This window comes from Mytilus trossulus, chromosome 9, assembly GCF_036588685.1.
Source record: "Mytilus trossulus isolate FHL-02 chromosome 9, PNRI_Mtr1.1.1.hap1, whole genome shotgun sequence".
NCBI lineage: Eukaryota > Metazoa > Mollusca > Bivalvia > Mytilida > Mytilidae > Mytilus > Mytilus trossulus.
Genome location: NC_086381.1, coordinates 42560286 through 42575433, shown reverse-complemented (window position 1 = coordinate 42575433; position 15148 = coordinate 42560286).

Genomic DNA, 15148 nt, shown 5'->3' with positions numbered 1-15148 from the left:
CTTTTATTTTGCTCGTTATTTATAGAATTCTCTCTTTTAATTTTCCTTTGAGTTTAGTATTTTTTATATTTTACTTTATACAACAAAACGACATTTTTGTCATATGTCAACACTTTTAACTAGAGATCTAATTAGCGATAGCTGGTTTCTTACTAATTAAAATGTTACTTAATATTTTACCTGAAGCATTTCCGAAGTTATATGTCAAAGATCAAACAACAAATGACATTAGCAACTGGTGGCCGTTAATGGGAATTGTTATTGAATTTCAAAAACCAGTGGAATGGTACCAAAATGACAAAATTTACAGCATGCTTCATCTTAACTTTTCACATTTTATCAAGAATATTTTATGTCGAAAGGGTAGCAATAGTCATATCGGAAGATGCATTTGTGTTGTTGGTAAGAAACAAAATGAGATCCGAAGGTATAATCATTATTTTGAAACGAAATTTTTAAGAGCATTTCCTTTCATGTTTTCGATGAACGAATAATTGCTGTTTACAAGAACGATGTTTGTTAAGAGCTTATTGCCAAAGGAGTTGTACAAAAGCGTTATCTTTGATAGAGATGGGCTCTTGTTAAACTACATTTTCTTTATGAAAATATACTAGCTTATCTTGTTTATATTGAATATTTAACATTGCTTGAACAAACAACAGTATATTGCAACCTCGCTTGCATGTTCTACAAATGAATAATCCTATATATAAACAAATTGTTGTCCTCATTGAAAGGTTGATTGTTATAAAACTTTTCTTATGGCATGAACCATATTTTGACATTAAGGACTCAAAAATAATTCTTTGAAATTAAAAAGCTGTGTTTTTTCGGAATTAATTCTACTAAATCCTGCTTTACCTTCTCGACTACCATACAGCGTGAAATTTAAAACCCATCTCCACATAAAAATTCCATTATATTTTCCATCATACTTGTAACGAAATATATTTTTATATATTTTGTTAATAATGACGGATAAAAAGGCATGCTATACCAAACAACATGGAGGTTTGCATTGACAACATATTCTTTGAAATTTGCAGGAATGTTTTCTGCAGGTTGTCGACATTCATATGGGAAACAAACTATGCACATCTACTTCGTATTTTATATTTTTATATTAATCATAGTTTCTTCAGACACTTGTTGAAAACAAGAAGATTAAATAAGCTAGAGTATTTTATTTCATTCACAGATATATTGATGATGCTCTTTTCATTAACAATTAAGACTTTATCTTACTTGATCACATTAATACCATCACCGTTGTGGTCTTTGCATCTTTGACGAGTCTCTACTATTTACCACACCTTGTTTTGTGTCTGTATCAGATTAATTTGCTTGTTTGTTATAACATTTAAGTCAGTTGTGTTGTATGTCTGTGTTGTATGTGTGGCCACGTTTGACTGCTGTGTCCCTATGATTGTAACATTATAAATTAACAGCAATGTTCATATATTGGCAACTCGACGAGTTGTTAAAAACAATTTTCCTATCATATCGGAGCAAAATATTCTACTCTTTTTGTTTAATCTCCTTCCGTTTACAGATTGCATAGAATACCGTTATACACGACTTCTTATTATCTCTTACCAGCCAGAAAAAAACAGATTGTGAACTCGGTATGTCAAATAATACATTTTCCACATACTTTTAAAACATTTTTAAAAGGAGGCATTGAATGCTTTAATATTTCATTTTAGAGCATCAGAAAATGTAGACAGTTCAAATTTATACATTCAATAATTCGCAAAACATAATAATGTAGTAACGATCAATTATTTCATATCAGCAAATTTGAATTTTGAACGGAAATCTAATGCATTCAAGCTATTTATTCATACGAAACTAATCGTACATGTATATCGATATTAAATTTCAAATGTCAATACCAAACAACTAATGAATGGAATAGACGGAGTGTCATTAACTGAAGTTCTATCATACAGATAATTATAATGAATTTCCAGATTAAACACCTCAATGGTTTACAGTCATTGTCAATCGAAGTAGAATAAATTGAAAGATGGGGACAACAGACAATAACTGATGAAATAATCAGGGTTTTACTTGCTGTCTCTGCAACTTACACTTAAGGGTTTACTTAGGTGAAAATAAAAAAAAAATGAAATTGAACATGATACTATAGGTGGGAGTAACATAAGTTAAGGAAGATAATAAGCTTAAAATAATGATAGGTCATGGAGCTCTTTTCGAGTTATTTGATTGGTTTTAATATGGCTGGACAAGGCATACTCTGACTTTTACCTTGTATTTGCATTGGTAATATTTTAGTCTCAAATCAAAAGAAAGGTATGAACTTTTATGAGCCATCAAGTATAATATGAAAAGATAAATGGGTGTTATGGAGAAATCTGTTTTTCCTTGTATCATATGGAGAAAAAGCAAGGAGTCAGAACTTTCGACATCAATTCTAAAACCGAATATTTATGAGTCTGAAATATGACTGTAGTTTTCCATTCGTTTAAGGTGTTTTATCTTTTGTTTTTGCCATTTTGCTTTCCAATTAAAATTTTCGTCTGAGTTAAGTATTTTTGTAATTTTACTTTTTCTTCACATACAAACATCAAATTTTGTTGCTCTCTTTTTTTTTTCTAAATTTCAACTAGACCAAACTAGAATGACAAAGTTTCAGGTTAAGGTAAATGTCTAGCGACTTTTAAAATAGAAACTATTTAGATCATATTTGTTGAGAGGCAACACTGAAGACAAGTCAAGACGTATTTTAACGTGCATTGGATATAATCCCGAAACAGACCTGGTAGCTCAAATTTAGGTTAATTACGTTTCCCTCTTGATGCTGGTAATGGGCTTTCCGTTTAAAGATTTATTGGAGTTTGGTGTGTTTGGTATTTTACTTTTTGATATAGTAGCTGTTTGATACATCTCGTACTCTATCATTTAACGTCACAAACATGATTTGAATTTACCGTTTGAAAAACCATCCTCATATTAAATTGATGTTTATCTTACTATTTGAAGATAATAAAAAAAGAACAATGATTCATTGTATACTAAATCATTAGGTTCTTTGTTCTCTACCTATAATACGAACATCAGCGTTTACTTGAAGCAATTATACGAATTGATTTTCAATAAAAGACAGAATACAGAATATAGTGATCTCATTTTATAATGAAATTGGTGAAGGGGGTAATTTTCTTATTGACGTTATTCCATTTCAGATAAGATAAATTTCAATCAAAAGAGAAAAGACACCAAGCGTAAGGTAATGATAGAGATAACTCAGATAATTGAGAAAACAGAGACGTTTTGACTTTGAATCGTAATTACAGAGCAATCATTTCATCGAACAATTTCTTTTTTTCTATTATTCAAATTACATAAGTTTCTACAGTTAATTTCGATTCCAAAATTACCATACAAAGAAACAGATCGAGTAATTCAAACACAAAGAACTCAACGAAAAAAATAGTGTTGCTTTAAAAGCGAATTAGAAAATGAAATAGCATATTTTGTAATTAATCTAATAACAAATAAAAAATTTGAAAGGGCCATTGTACGAACTGGTAAAATTGTATTACCCTGTATCTACAAGATAGTAGCGACTTTTATAAGATATGCTGTGCCAATAACCTTAATATGTGTAAGTTCTCAAAGAAAAAAAATTAATAGAAAATTATTGAACCTGAAAAAATTATTTGAAAAATAACTTTAATACACAAATTTGGCCGTTATTTTTCTCGTTTGAATTGTTTCACATTGTCATTTCGGTGCCTTTTGTAGCGGACTATGTGGTATAGTCTTTGCTTATTGGTGAAGGCCTTACGAGACAGCTAGCTACTTCTTTTTATTAGGCAATTTGCTAAAAACTGTTTATGGAATTAACATATCATGCCTTCTATTACTATATAGTATGCAATTTCGTAAGCAAAAATCGTTTTTTAAAATGCAGTGCATTTTCAAATTTTAAGATGTAACTAGTTAAATTAAGTACAGTCTGTACTATCATTTTATCACTTTTAATGACATTTAGTCTATGTATCATACATATGTGTGTGAAGCAAAATATTGTCCTATAAAATATTGTACCACAAGACAATATTTCATAACTATGTACCATGAAAGATTGTCCTCGTCTATGGAAAAATGTCCAGAGAAGGACAAATTTTCAAAGCGAACATTGGTCTGTATATAGACAATATTTCACAGATGGATACTGTGGAACTCTCCCTTGTTAAAGGGAGTTTATGTATTGTGTGAATTGAGACAAAAGTTCACAAATGAATACTATGAAATTGTGTTCTGTTAAAGGGAGGTAATATTTAAGTTATATTTTGTGAGTATTGAGACAATATTTCACAGACAGATTGTAATGGAATGTTGTCTCATGAAGGGGAGGTTATCACCATAAACCGGTTTTCGTGTTAGAGAAGGTCAATAGGAATTTTTGTGTATATATTTACAAGATAAATGATTGTCAGTACATTACTTATATTTCAGTGTACAGTATAATGTAATACAATGAAACATATGACGAAGAGTTGTCTCATTGGCACTCAAACCACATCTTCCTATATCTATTTGTCAATTCTTTATTGTATAATAAATCATTTGTAAAGCATCTATGCAAATTTGAAACTCACTGTTACTAATAATATAAATTCCTTACTATACAAAACCATTTTAGTTGTAAAGTCAAGCAACGTGCATGATGCATGCTTGTGTACTATTACTAGTTGAGTAAACAAATGGATTAAAAAAGATTTTCAAATTCAGTATTGATCAGTATTGCACAGTGAATTATTGTCATGAACAGAATTCCAGAGTGAAATATTGTTCAAAAGGAGATGACAAAATTTCATGGACAAGAACACTATTTCATTATAAAATATTGTCAAGGACAATATTTCATTATGCAAAACTGTCAGTCGACAATATTTTATATTTTATATATTTTGTCCGACAGACACTATTTCATGAGGGGGGCAAGGGGGGTCCCAATAACAGCAAAACAGCAAATTGATTTGGCTTATAACAGATAACAAGGAATTAAAATGGACAAAAACAGATAACAGTAAATAGAATATTAAAATAAGTCCAATCCTTGACAAATCCAGTATTTCTTATTACTGGTATACTTTTTTGTAATGTATTCCATTTTCTTTGAACATGGTTTTTATAATTTTGTATCTAGATAATGTATTTGGTATATTCTTGTTCGTCCGTCGTCAACATGTCGGACATTAACTCAAACACTCTTTAACCAATTTACATAAAACTTTGAGGAATTGTTTATATCTATTGGCGTGGGCTCCCTATTGTTTTATATGAGTTTTATATTTTAAGTTTCTGAGTAATGGGGTTTTATTAAATTAAAAATGGTGTTTTTTTCAGTTTTCTGATAATATCTCAAAAATCCTTTCACAAGTTTGCAAGGAATTTTTGCAAATTGTTAATATCTATTGACATGAGCTCCCTTTCAATTTTTATAAATTTAAAATTCTACGTTTTCGATTTAAGGGGTTTTATGAATCAAAAAGGGGTGATTTTCTAGTTTTCGGACATTTTTTAAAACACAAAAACGTTTTTAGCAGTTCTCATGAATCTTTGTTGAATTGTTTATATCTATTGTAATAAGCTCTTTTGATTTTTATAAAGGAGTAGGTCCAGTAAGAGTCCATGCTAAATTACTGAAATCTTCACAATTCCAGCATTTTAGTTAACTTTTAGACGGTTTTCGTGTAAAACGAAAGTGGCCGCATTCGTGTTCATCCAAAATATTGAAATGGAAGTTGTATTTGATAAAAATAAATAACATATATAAAGATTGAGGATGAACACGGATGCGACCACTTTCATTTTTGACAAAAACCATCTGAAAAGTGACATTTTTTCGCATATTTGGTTGATTTTTAATATTTTAGCTTGAATCGGATCGATTTTAATGACTAAATGAGTTAAAGTCTTTCACAAAAAATAATTGAATCAAATGAAACAGACACTTAAAAAAAGTGGTCAAAATCTATCATTAGATGAAACTGAAATTTAAGGCCAAAATCGGACCTTACCGGACCTACTCCTTTTCGATTTTATGTTATTCAGTTAAGGGGTTTATTCATTAAAAAATTTGTATTTTACCAGTTTTCGGACAATAACTCAAAAATGTTTTATTAATAAGCAGTTCTCATGAAACTTTGATGTTTTGTTTATATACATGATATATGTTGACTGATTTTGAAGTTATCGAATATTTCTAAAAGGTGACGGGCGTATCATGTGCTCATGGCGTAGCTGTTTATTTGTTATAGAACACTTTTTAACATTTATTTTTGTACAGATATTAAATAGAAACTCACACATGCTTGTAATTTAAAAAGTGTGTAATAAAATTAAGAATGGAAATGAGGAATATGTCTGAGAGACAAAAATGATATCTAGTAAAAATCAAGGGAAGTTTTGGTATCAAAGTAGGTCCAATTGACATAGTTCTTGTGTTTGTTGCTACTAAAAAACTACCTAAAAGAGTTTATATATTCGCATTCTGAGGCAAATTTAGTTGTATATAGGGTACAAAAATCAAAAGCACCGATTATAAGCATGCAATTTATCAAGTACCTCGAACCAATTTTGACACTCCAAAAGTAATTTATTCCACTATTTTCAAAGGCCTTATTTGAACAATTTTATCAGGTTTTTGATTGTATTAAGTCTACTAGTAAGTAAAATACATAGTTTAGTAGGGGAACAATGGCGTTGATACGAAATAAATTTTTGTTTGTAATGAGTTATGTGCAGCTTCGGAACCCAGTATATGGTGGTAACTTTCATTGTACAATGTATTTGGTTCTGCTTTAAAAAGAGCTTAGTCTACACATGTACAATATAATATAAAAGGTTAACTGGTTGTAAGGTTGTAAATCCTAGTCATTCATTGAGATCCTTGTCAGATATTCCTGACCATATGTTTTTCTTTTTGTCTTATTAAGAATTGTTCTAATTTAATATATTCGTACAGGAAACAAGAAACATTATCCTCATACAAAAAAATAAGATTATTCTAAATAAATGTTCCAAAAAAAAAATGGAATGTATTACAAAGGATAATCATAAGATATAAGGGAATTGTCCTGGACCTTACTTCTGTGATGGGTATATGTTAATGGAATCCTTCTCTGAATACAGGACCAATACATTAGTAGTGGTAGACCCCAATATCAAATGATCTTCATTTTCTACCGAATTTTGGCTGTCAAAAAATGCTAACATTCCAATCTTCAATAACAGTTAACAGCAAATATATTATCACAATAACAGATAACAAAAAAACTAAGAGCCCAATAACAGCTAACAAAGAATCAGACAATAACAGCTAACAGCAAATAGATTTTCAGAATAACAGATAACAAAGAATTAAAATGCCCCATAACATCATAACAGCTAAACCCCTTGCCCCCCCTCTTTCATGGATGACAATATTTTATGTTACATGTGGTCATAACGTGTACATTTCTTTAATCTGTAGTAAATTGAATACTGTAGTTGTTTTGAGGTATACTGTTTCCGCTTGACAAACAACAGAAGACATTTATAGCTTCCCTTGCAAATAGGAAAGTTTTCCAAGCCGCCTTATAGGTGCCTGTGTTATTTAACGATTTATCAACTTTGTATTCAAAATCGAGAACAATTTATCGAATCAGGATTTTGTTTTCTAAAAAGCAAAATATTTCAGGTATCTGTACACAATTTTATAAATATATTTGCTGGATAAAATATATGTGTGGGAATAATGAATGCATTTATACACATTATCACTAAAGGTACGGACATATTTGGATTGTTTTAAATTTCCATTGTCGATATTAGTATATTTACAGATAAAATGGGTATATTTAACCTGAGATACGAGTTCTTAATGACAATAAGAATATACCCGAAGTATGATTTGAAAATAAGTACTAAAATTCTAAATTGTTAAATTTGATTTTGTTCATTCTGGTGAACAATTGAACTAAGTTTAACAAAAAGGTAAAAGTAGATGTCTACTTGTTATAATGCTTTTTATTTAATTAGCACTAAAATAACAAATGTAACCGATAAAGAAAAGTTCCATAATACACCTTGCTTCACCATTTCACAAGAAAGTCTCTTTTGATAATATTGCATTTATATTTTTTGCATCTTGCATTTTGATAACGTTTTCACATTGAATTTTAAAAAGGCTGAACCTGAATAGCTATTCCTGGTCATAAGTCTGTTAAACACTAAATATAATTGCGTAATTATATCGGAAAACCTGACATACACCATTCGCCAATATTGCAATCCAAAATATCTTGTACAACACTTTTGAAAATATTTTCAATATATAACTATGAAATCTATAGTAAAAGTGGTTCACTACTTGCTTTCCTGTTTTGATGTATAAAAATGAACAAATTGTTATGACGAAAGGTAATTATCTGTATCGCAGTACAAGGCTATCTAGATCAAAACTTTCATGTTCATTGAAATAATTTAGTTGTAGATTAGTGAATTGCAACCTTGATTTATATGTTGCAATACGTAGAAAACAAAGTCAGTGATTATTAGCGTTATCTTTGATAGAGATGCGTTCCTGTTAAACTACATATTCGTCATGGCAAAATTGAATATTTCAATTAACAAAAAAACTACTAGCTTATCTTGTTAATATTGCATATTTAACATTGCTTGAACAAACAACAGTTAATTGCCGGTTCACTTGCATGTTCTAAAAAGGAACTTCAATCTATATAAAACAAAATGTTGTCCGCATTGAAATGATGATTGTTAAAAGACCATGACACTGTTAACTCGAGGCATAAACCATATATTGATACTAGGAACTCAAAAGAGTTTCTTTAAAATTAAAAAGCTGGGTCACTTCCGGAATTGATTCTACTAAATCCTTTTCTCACCTTCTCCACCACCATACAGCATAAAGTCTAAAATCCGTCTTAACGAAAAAATCCTTTATGCTTTCCCTCATCAAACTTGTAACGGAATGTATTTTTATCATATTTTGTTAATTATGGGGAATAAAAAAAAGCATGCTATACCGAACAACATGAAGGTTTCATTACAACATATTTGTTGAAATTGAAGGGAATTATTTTTGGAGGTTGTCGGCATTCCTATGGGAAACAAACTATGCACATCTTCTTGGTCTTTTCTATTTGTATATGCAACGGGGTTTTGTCACTTGTTGAAAACAAGAAGATCTAATAATCTAGATTATTTTATTTCATTTACAGATATATTTATGATGCTCTTTCCATTAACAATTAGGACTTTATCTGACATGATTCCATTCACACATGCACAAATGTAGTTTCGACATGTTTAATGAGTATCTACTATTTACAATACCTTTTTTTGGTGTCTGTTTTAGATAAACTTGCTAGTTTGTTTTAAATACTTTAGTCAGATGTGTTGTATGTGTGAACACGTTTGACTTCTGTGTTCCTCTTATTGTCACATTATTAATAAATAGAAATGTTCATTAATGGAATTTTTGGTTGGTAAAACAAATTTTCTCACGATATCGGAGCAAATAAACTCATCATAGATACCAGTTAATATTATATATACGGCAGACGCGCGTGTCGTCTACAAAAGACTAATCAGTGACGCTCGAATCCCAAAAAGTGTAAAAAAGTGAAATAAAATTCAAAGTTGAAGAGCATTTATATCCAAAAGTCCTAAAAGTGTTGCCAAAAATGCAAATGAGACAATGGGGTCAGTGATGCAATATATTCTATTCTTTTTGTTTGGTTTCCTTACGTATAAAGATTGCAAAGAATCGTTATACGCTGACTGAAGATGATATTATCAAAACGCTGGACTTTTTGATCGACATTATATTTGTTGAGTTTGGAGGATTCATATTTCCACAGACAATCGGTATTCCAATGGGTTCTAATTGTGTACCACTATTAGCCGATTTGTGTTTGTACTCGTATGAAGCAGAATTCATTCCAAACATTCTAAAGACAAGCAGAAAAATCACCTTGCGAAATTCTTTAATTTTACTTTCCGATATATTGATGATGTTCTATCATTGAATAACCCATATTTCAGCCAATACTTGCATCTCATATATCCCAGTGAACTTGGAATTTAGGGTACTACTCATACTAGAAGGACTGATGTACACCTTGATCTTTTCCTCAAAATTGACACAGATGGACGACTTCACACGAAAATCGTCTTTCTTAATTTTCGGAACACATTTTAGAAATTCAAATGTGACGTCACTTTGGGCGCTGCAATGGCTTCGGCTAAAACTGCTGTGATTTTGCAAGGTAGTCGTATTTATTTCTATAGCTAGTCACCACTTTCGTTTAATCAAATATATCTATTATATAGTCATTTTTTAAAATAAACTATTTGCGAAACTATGTATTATCATGATTATTCTTGGTAATAATGTTGTTTTTGTCCCAGACGGTTATTGGCAGCAACTTTTTGAAACTTTTGGTCCTTGACGATATTCAACTTTGTACTTGTTTTGGCTTTCAATTTTTTTTCCATCTGAGCATAGTTTTGTGTGAATGTAACGCACGTCTGGAGTAAATCTTGTACCTGGTACCTTTTGATTGCTATAATTTGTTTGTTTTTACATTTTTATGTCCTATATTTTCTCCCATTTTTTTTGTAGCCCTGTCGTGTGAAGTTGTCATTTTAATGTCAAAATTTACGTTGGCATTAAAGCGGGAGGTTTGGCATGCCATCAAACCAGGTTCAAACCCACCATTGTTTTCATTAAATGCCCTAAACCAAGTCGGGAAAACTGCCATTGTTCCGGTAAAGTTCGTTTCTGTGTGTGTTACATTTTAGTGTTGTGTTTCTGTTGTGTCGTAGTTCTCTTATATTTGATACGTCTCTCTCACTTTTAGTTTGTAACCCGGATTTAATTTTACATATATCGATTTATGAATTTCGAACAGCGTTATACTACTGTTGCCTTTATTTCTGAATATCTCTTACCAGCTAGTAAAAACCCACAAACTGTGAACACGGAATGTCAAATAATACATTTTCCACATACTTTTAAAAGAATGCATTGAATGCTTTAATATTTTATTATAGAGCATAGAAAGTTACATTCAATATGTTTAATCAGACAATGTAGACATAATAAGGCGCTAACGATCAATTCTTTCATATCAGCACATTTGAATTTTGAACGGAAATCTAATGAATTGTAACTATTTATTCATACGAAACTAAGCGTACATCTATATCGATATTACATTTCAGATGTCAATACCAAACAACTAATGAATGTACTAGACTGAGTGTCATTAACTGAAGTTCTATCATACAGATAATTATAATGAATTTCCAGATTAAACACCTCAATGGTTTACAGTCATTGTCAATCGAAATATAATAGATTGAAAGATGGAAACAGCAGACAATAACTAACGAAATTATTGTGGATTTTACTTGCCATCTTTGCATCTTACAAACATAAGGATTAACTTATGTGAAAATAAAAAATATCCGAAAATTAAAATGATACTGTAAGTTGAAATAGCATTAGTTAATGAAGAAATAAGCTTGCAAAAGTCCAATAAAATAGCTGGAAAAGGCTTAGTCGTATTTGACATTGTATTTGCATTGGTATTATTTTGGTATTATTTTGGTCTCAAATCAAAAGAAAGGTATAACCTTTTATGAGCTATCAAGTCTAATATGAAAAGATAAATGGATGTTATGGAGGAATCTTTTTTTCTTTGCATCATAAGGAGAGAAAAAACAAGGAGTGAGAACTCTTGACATCAATTCCAAAACATCACCTAAGTACATTTTTGTACATCCATAAGTCAGTAATATATCAGTTGCTGTCCATTCGTTTTATGTGTTGTATCATTTTATTTTGCCATTTGATTACAAATTTTCCAATTTGGTTTTTCTTCGGGGTTCAGTATTTTTGTAGTTTTACTTTTTTCTTAACATAAACAAATCAAATTATTTTTAGCTCTCTTTTTTTCAAAAACAATAGATCCTCTACAATAACACAGTGTTGGGTTAATGTAAATATCTAGCGACTATAAAAAAAAGAAACAATTTAGATGACCTGTGTTGAGAGGCAACACTGAAGACATGACAAGATGTATTTTAACTTGTATTAAATATATAATTCTCGAAATAGGCCCGGTAGGTCAAACCCAGGTTAATCACGTTTCAACCTCATAAATGATAAAGGACTTTCTGATTTGAGTTTTCCTTGATTTTTATACGAAATCTATAAGCAATTGGAAATGTCACTAGCAATTGATTTTACAGATGTTTTAATCTGTAAAATGCACCTCTATATGTCAGAACATGGAATGGGACAACGACAGATTCCTTAATTGACAATAGATTATATTCAAATAGTTAAATAATCAACGTATTTTTTACTGTTAAAAAACATTATAAAAGTGAATAATAAAATTTGAAGAATACATATACATATACGAACACTTTGGGAACATGCTAAACATTCATCAGTCTAACCAAAATCATAAATTTTACACGAAAAGCAACCAGTAAATCGACATGTTTCATGATAATAAGATACACAAAACGAAAACTCGAATCAAATTAAGCAAATTTAAAATTAGGTATTTCGCCAAATTATGCAAATTATCACAAATTGTACAATTTCAAAATGTTTGCAATGCCTCAGTTAAAAGGTGAACAGACAAAATCAATTTTTGAACCCCCAAAAACATCGTTTCTCTCTAATTAGATATTTCTGTACACTACAATAAACGAACATTCGTGGTAATATCATAGCCAACCATCTACCTTATATGCCAGATTTTTTAACCACATATAAGTCTTTCAATTGGTCAATATTTCTAGACTGCATTACTATGAAGTCAGATTACATTTTCTAAACGCTGATTACCCATTTGATAATTATGGATTTAGGACAATCAAGGTACTTCACAGTCTTATATGTTAAAATATCAGTAAATCATCGATTCACTTATTGATGAAAGTACAAAACTTCAGACAGCAATGCTTTTTTTTTGTATAACTTTTCATATAAATGATGAAATCTATGCGATTTACACTATTACGACGACTTTGTATAGAATCACCACATATTGGGTTTATTTCATTGTTTTAACTTAGCGATATAAGGGTGAACTATTCATATACATAGTCTTATTCATACAGGAATATACGTCAATGAAGACGTTTTGTAGCAAAATACAACAAGTACGGTCATGAAGGTGACCAAACAAACATTTTTTTCTCAAAAAACTTTCAAATTGTATAAAGTAATTAGTTTTCTGTCTATTCTAAGAAAAGATAGTTTGCTGAAAATAATTATTTAAAATTGATAATTTGGGACTGGCAATATCATCAAGAATTTCAATGATCAGTATTTTCGTTGAAATATTTCCAAATAAATATCCATATTTTATATTGCATGGAACACACTATCCTGATTTAATTCAGATCCTTATGCGAAAAATATGCTTTGTGAATTGCGTGCACACTAAACAATAACAAATACGACGACATTTTAAGTAATTGCTACCAAAATTCATTACGCACCATGCACATCCATTTTAGTCGATATGTCAATAAAACTGATATGACAAAATCGGCAAATAAACAGATAAGAAACGATTTATAGGTAAAGATTTTTTGACGCATATGAAAAATAATCAATTAAACAATAAGTAAAGATGCTTGTAAAACTTCGCTGTATTTGAATTCAGTCGTTCCTTTTTATAATTTGGCGGGAACAGTTTTTGTTATACTTGCGCACCTTTCTGTGAATATATACGTGCACCACCTATCTGCCGAAATATTCAAACGAGCAAAACCATGGCACAGCAAAAATTTATAGAAGAAACTGCATACATGCGTGATCAAAATTCATCGTTACACGAGGAACATGAACCCCTCCATAACTCGGCCATATTTTCCAGTAAATAAAGCGTGCATATATCTGTTTTATAACTTACACCTTTTCGTGTTGATCATGCAAGTGACACTCCGGGAATACATGTCAAGTTTGAGGTGCAAAGAACGGGATTGTGGTAACAACTAGTAAACTATATGCATGGTCATTTGTGATACAGTTATTTAATAAGAGTCAACCAATTCATATATAGTGGCTTCAAATAAATTTTTCATTTGGAAACCTGGCACAACGATTTCCACATATTAACTCTTTTTAATGCAAATCAGAATATGTAATGTAAATTCCGAAATCTATTAATCAACTGACCTTTAAAAATAAACATTATTTTCTTGAGCTGATGAAATTTTGAAAGAAATAAAAAAATGCTGTGATGATAATTTAACAAAGATCACAAAAAATATTCCTTCAATATTATTTCTTTTTCCAATTGGAATTAAATAACTTTGATTTGTTACAGTAACCTTTGAAACTAATTAATAATTAAGGAATGTATCTCCCTCATGCAAAGCTCTGGGTCCTTTTACGGATTTGGCTATTCTTTTTGGACCTTTTGGATCATAGCTCATCGCCTTTTATATAAGGTTTGGCTTACAAATATTGTGGCCAGGAGCAATAAGGGACATGTATTGTCGAATTACGTATATGGTGCAGGAAAATTGGTACCGTTAATGCTATTTAAATAGTGTATCATCATTCATCGTTCTGGTTTGCAAAAATATTTATATTTATTATATTATCGGGGCTTTTTATAGCTGACTATATGCGGTATGGGCTTTGCTCATTGTTGAAGGCCATACGGTGACTTATAATTGTTAATGTTTGTGTCATTTTGGTCTTTTGTGGATAGTTGTCTCATTGGCAATCATACCTCATCTTCTTTTTTTGTATTTGCCATCTTAGTTTACATTTATTTCCCTTTGTGCTTCTGTTTTTCGGACTTTTCATGCTTGATAGTAGTTCAAAAGTTTGACCAAGAGGATATATGATGAAGATTATTTAACAAATTTAAGAAATGTTTTCAATGATATTAGTTTAACAAATCACAGAAATATTTTACTTACCTGGCGACACACTGTGATTTTGATTCGTTCTGTTGCTTAGTGCTTATTATATTTATTGACGTATCTCATTTCCATCGGTTGTATGTATTTCTTAGAAAGTAGTTCCTAAGTCTATTTTTTTCCATTACTGATCATGCTGTTC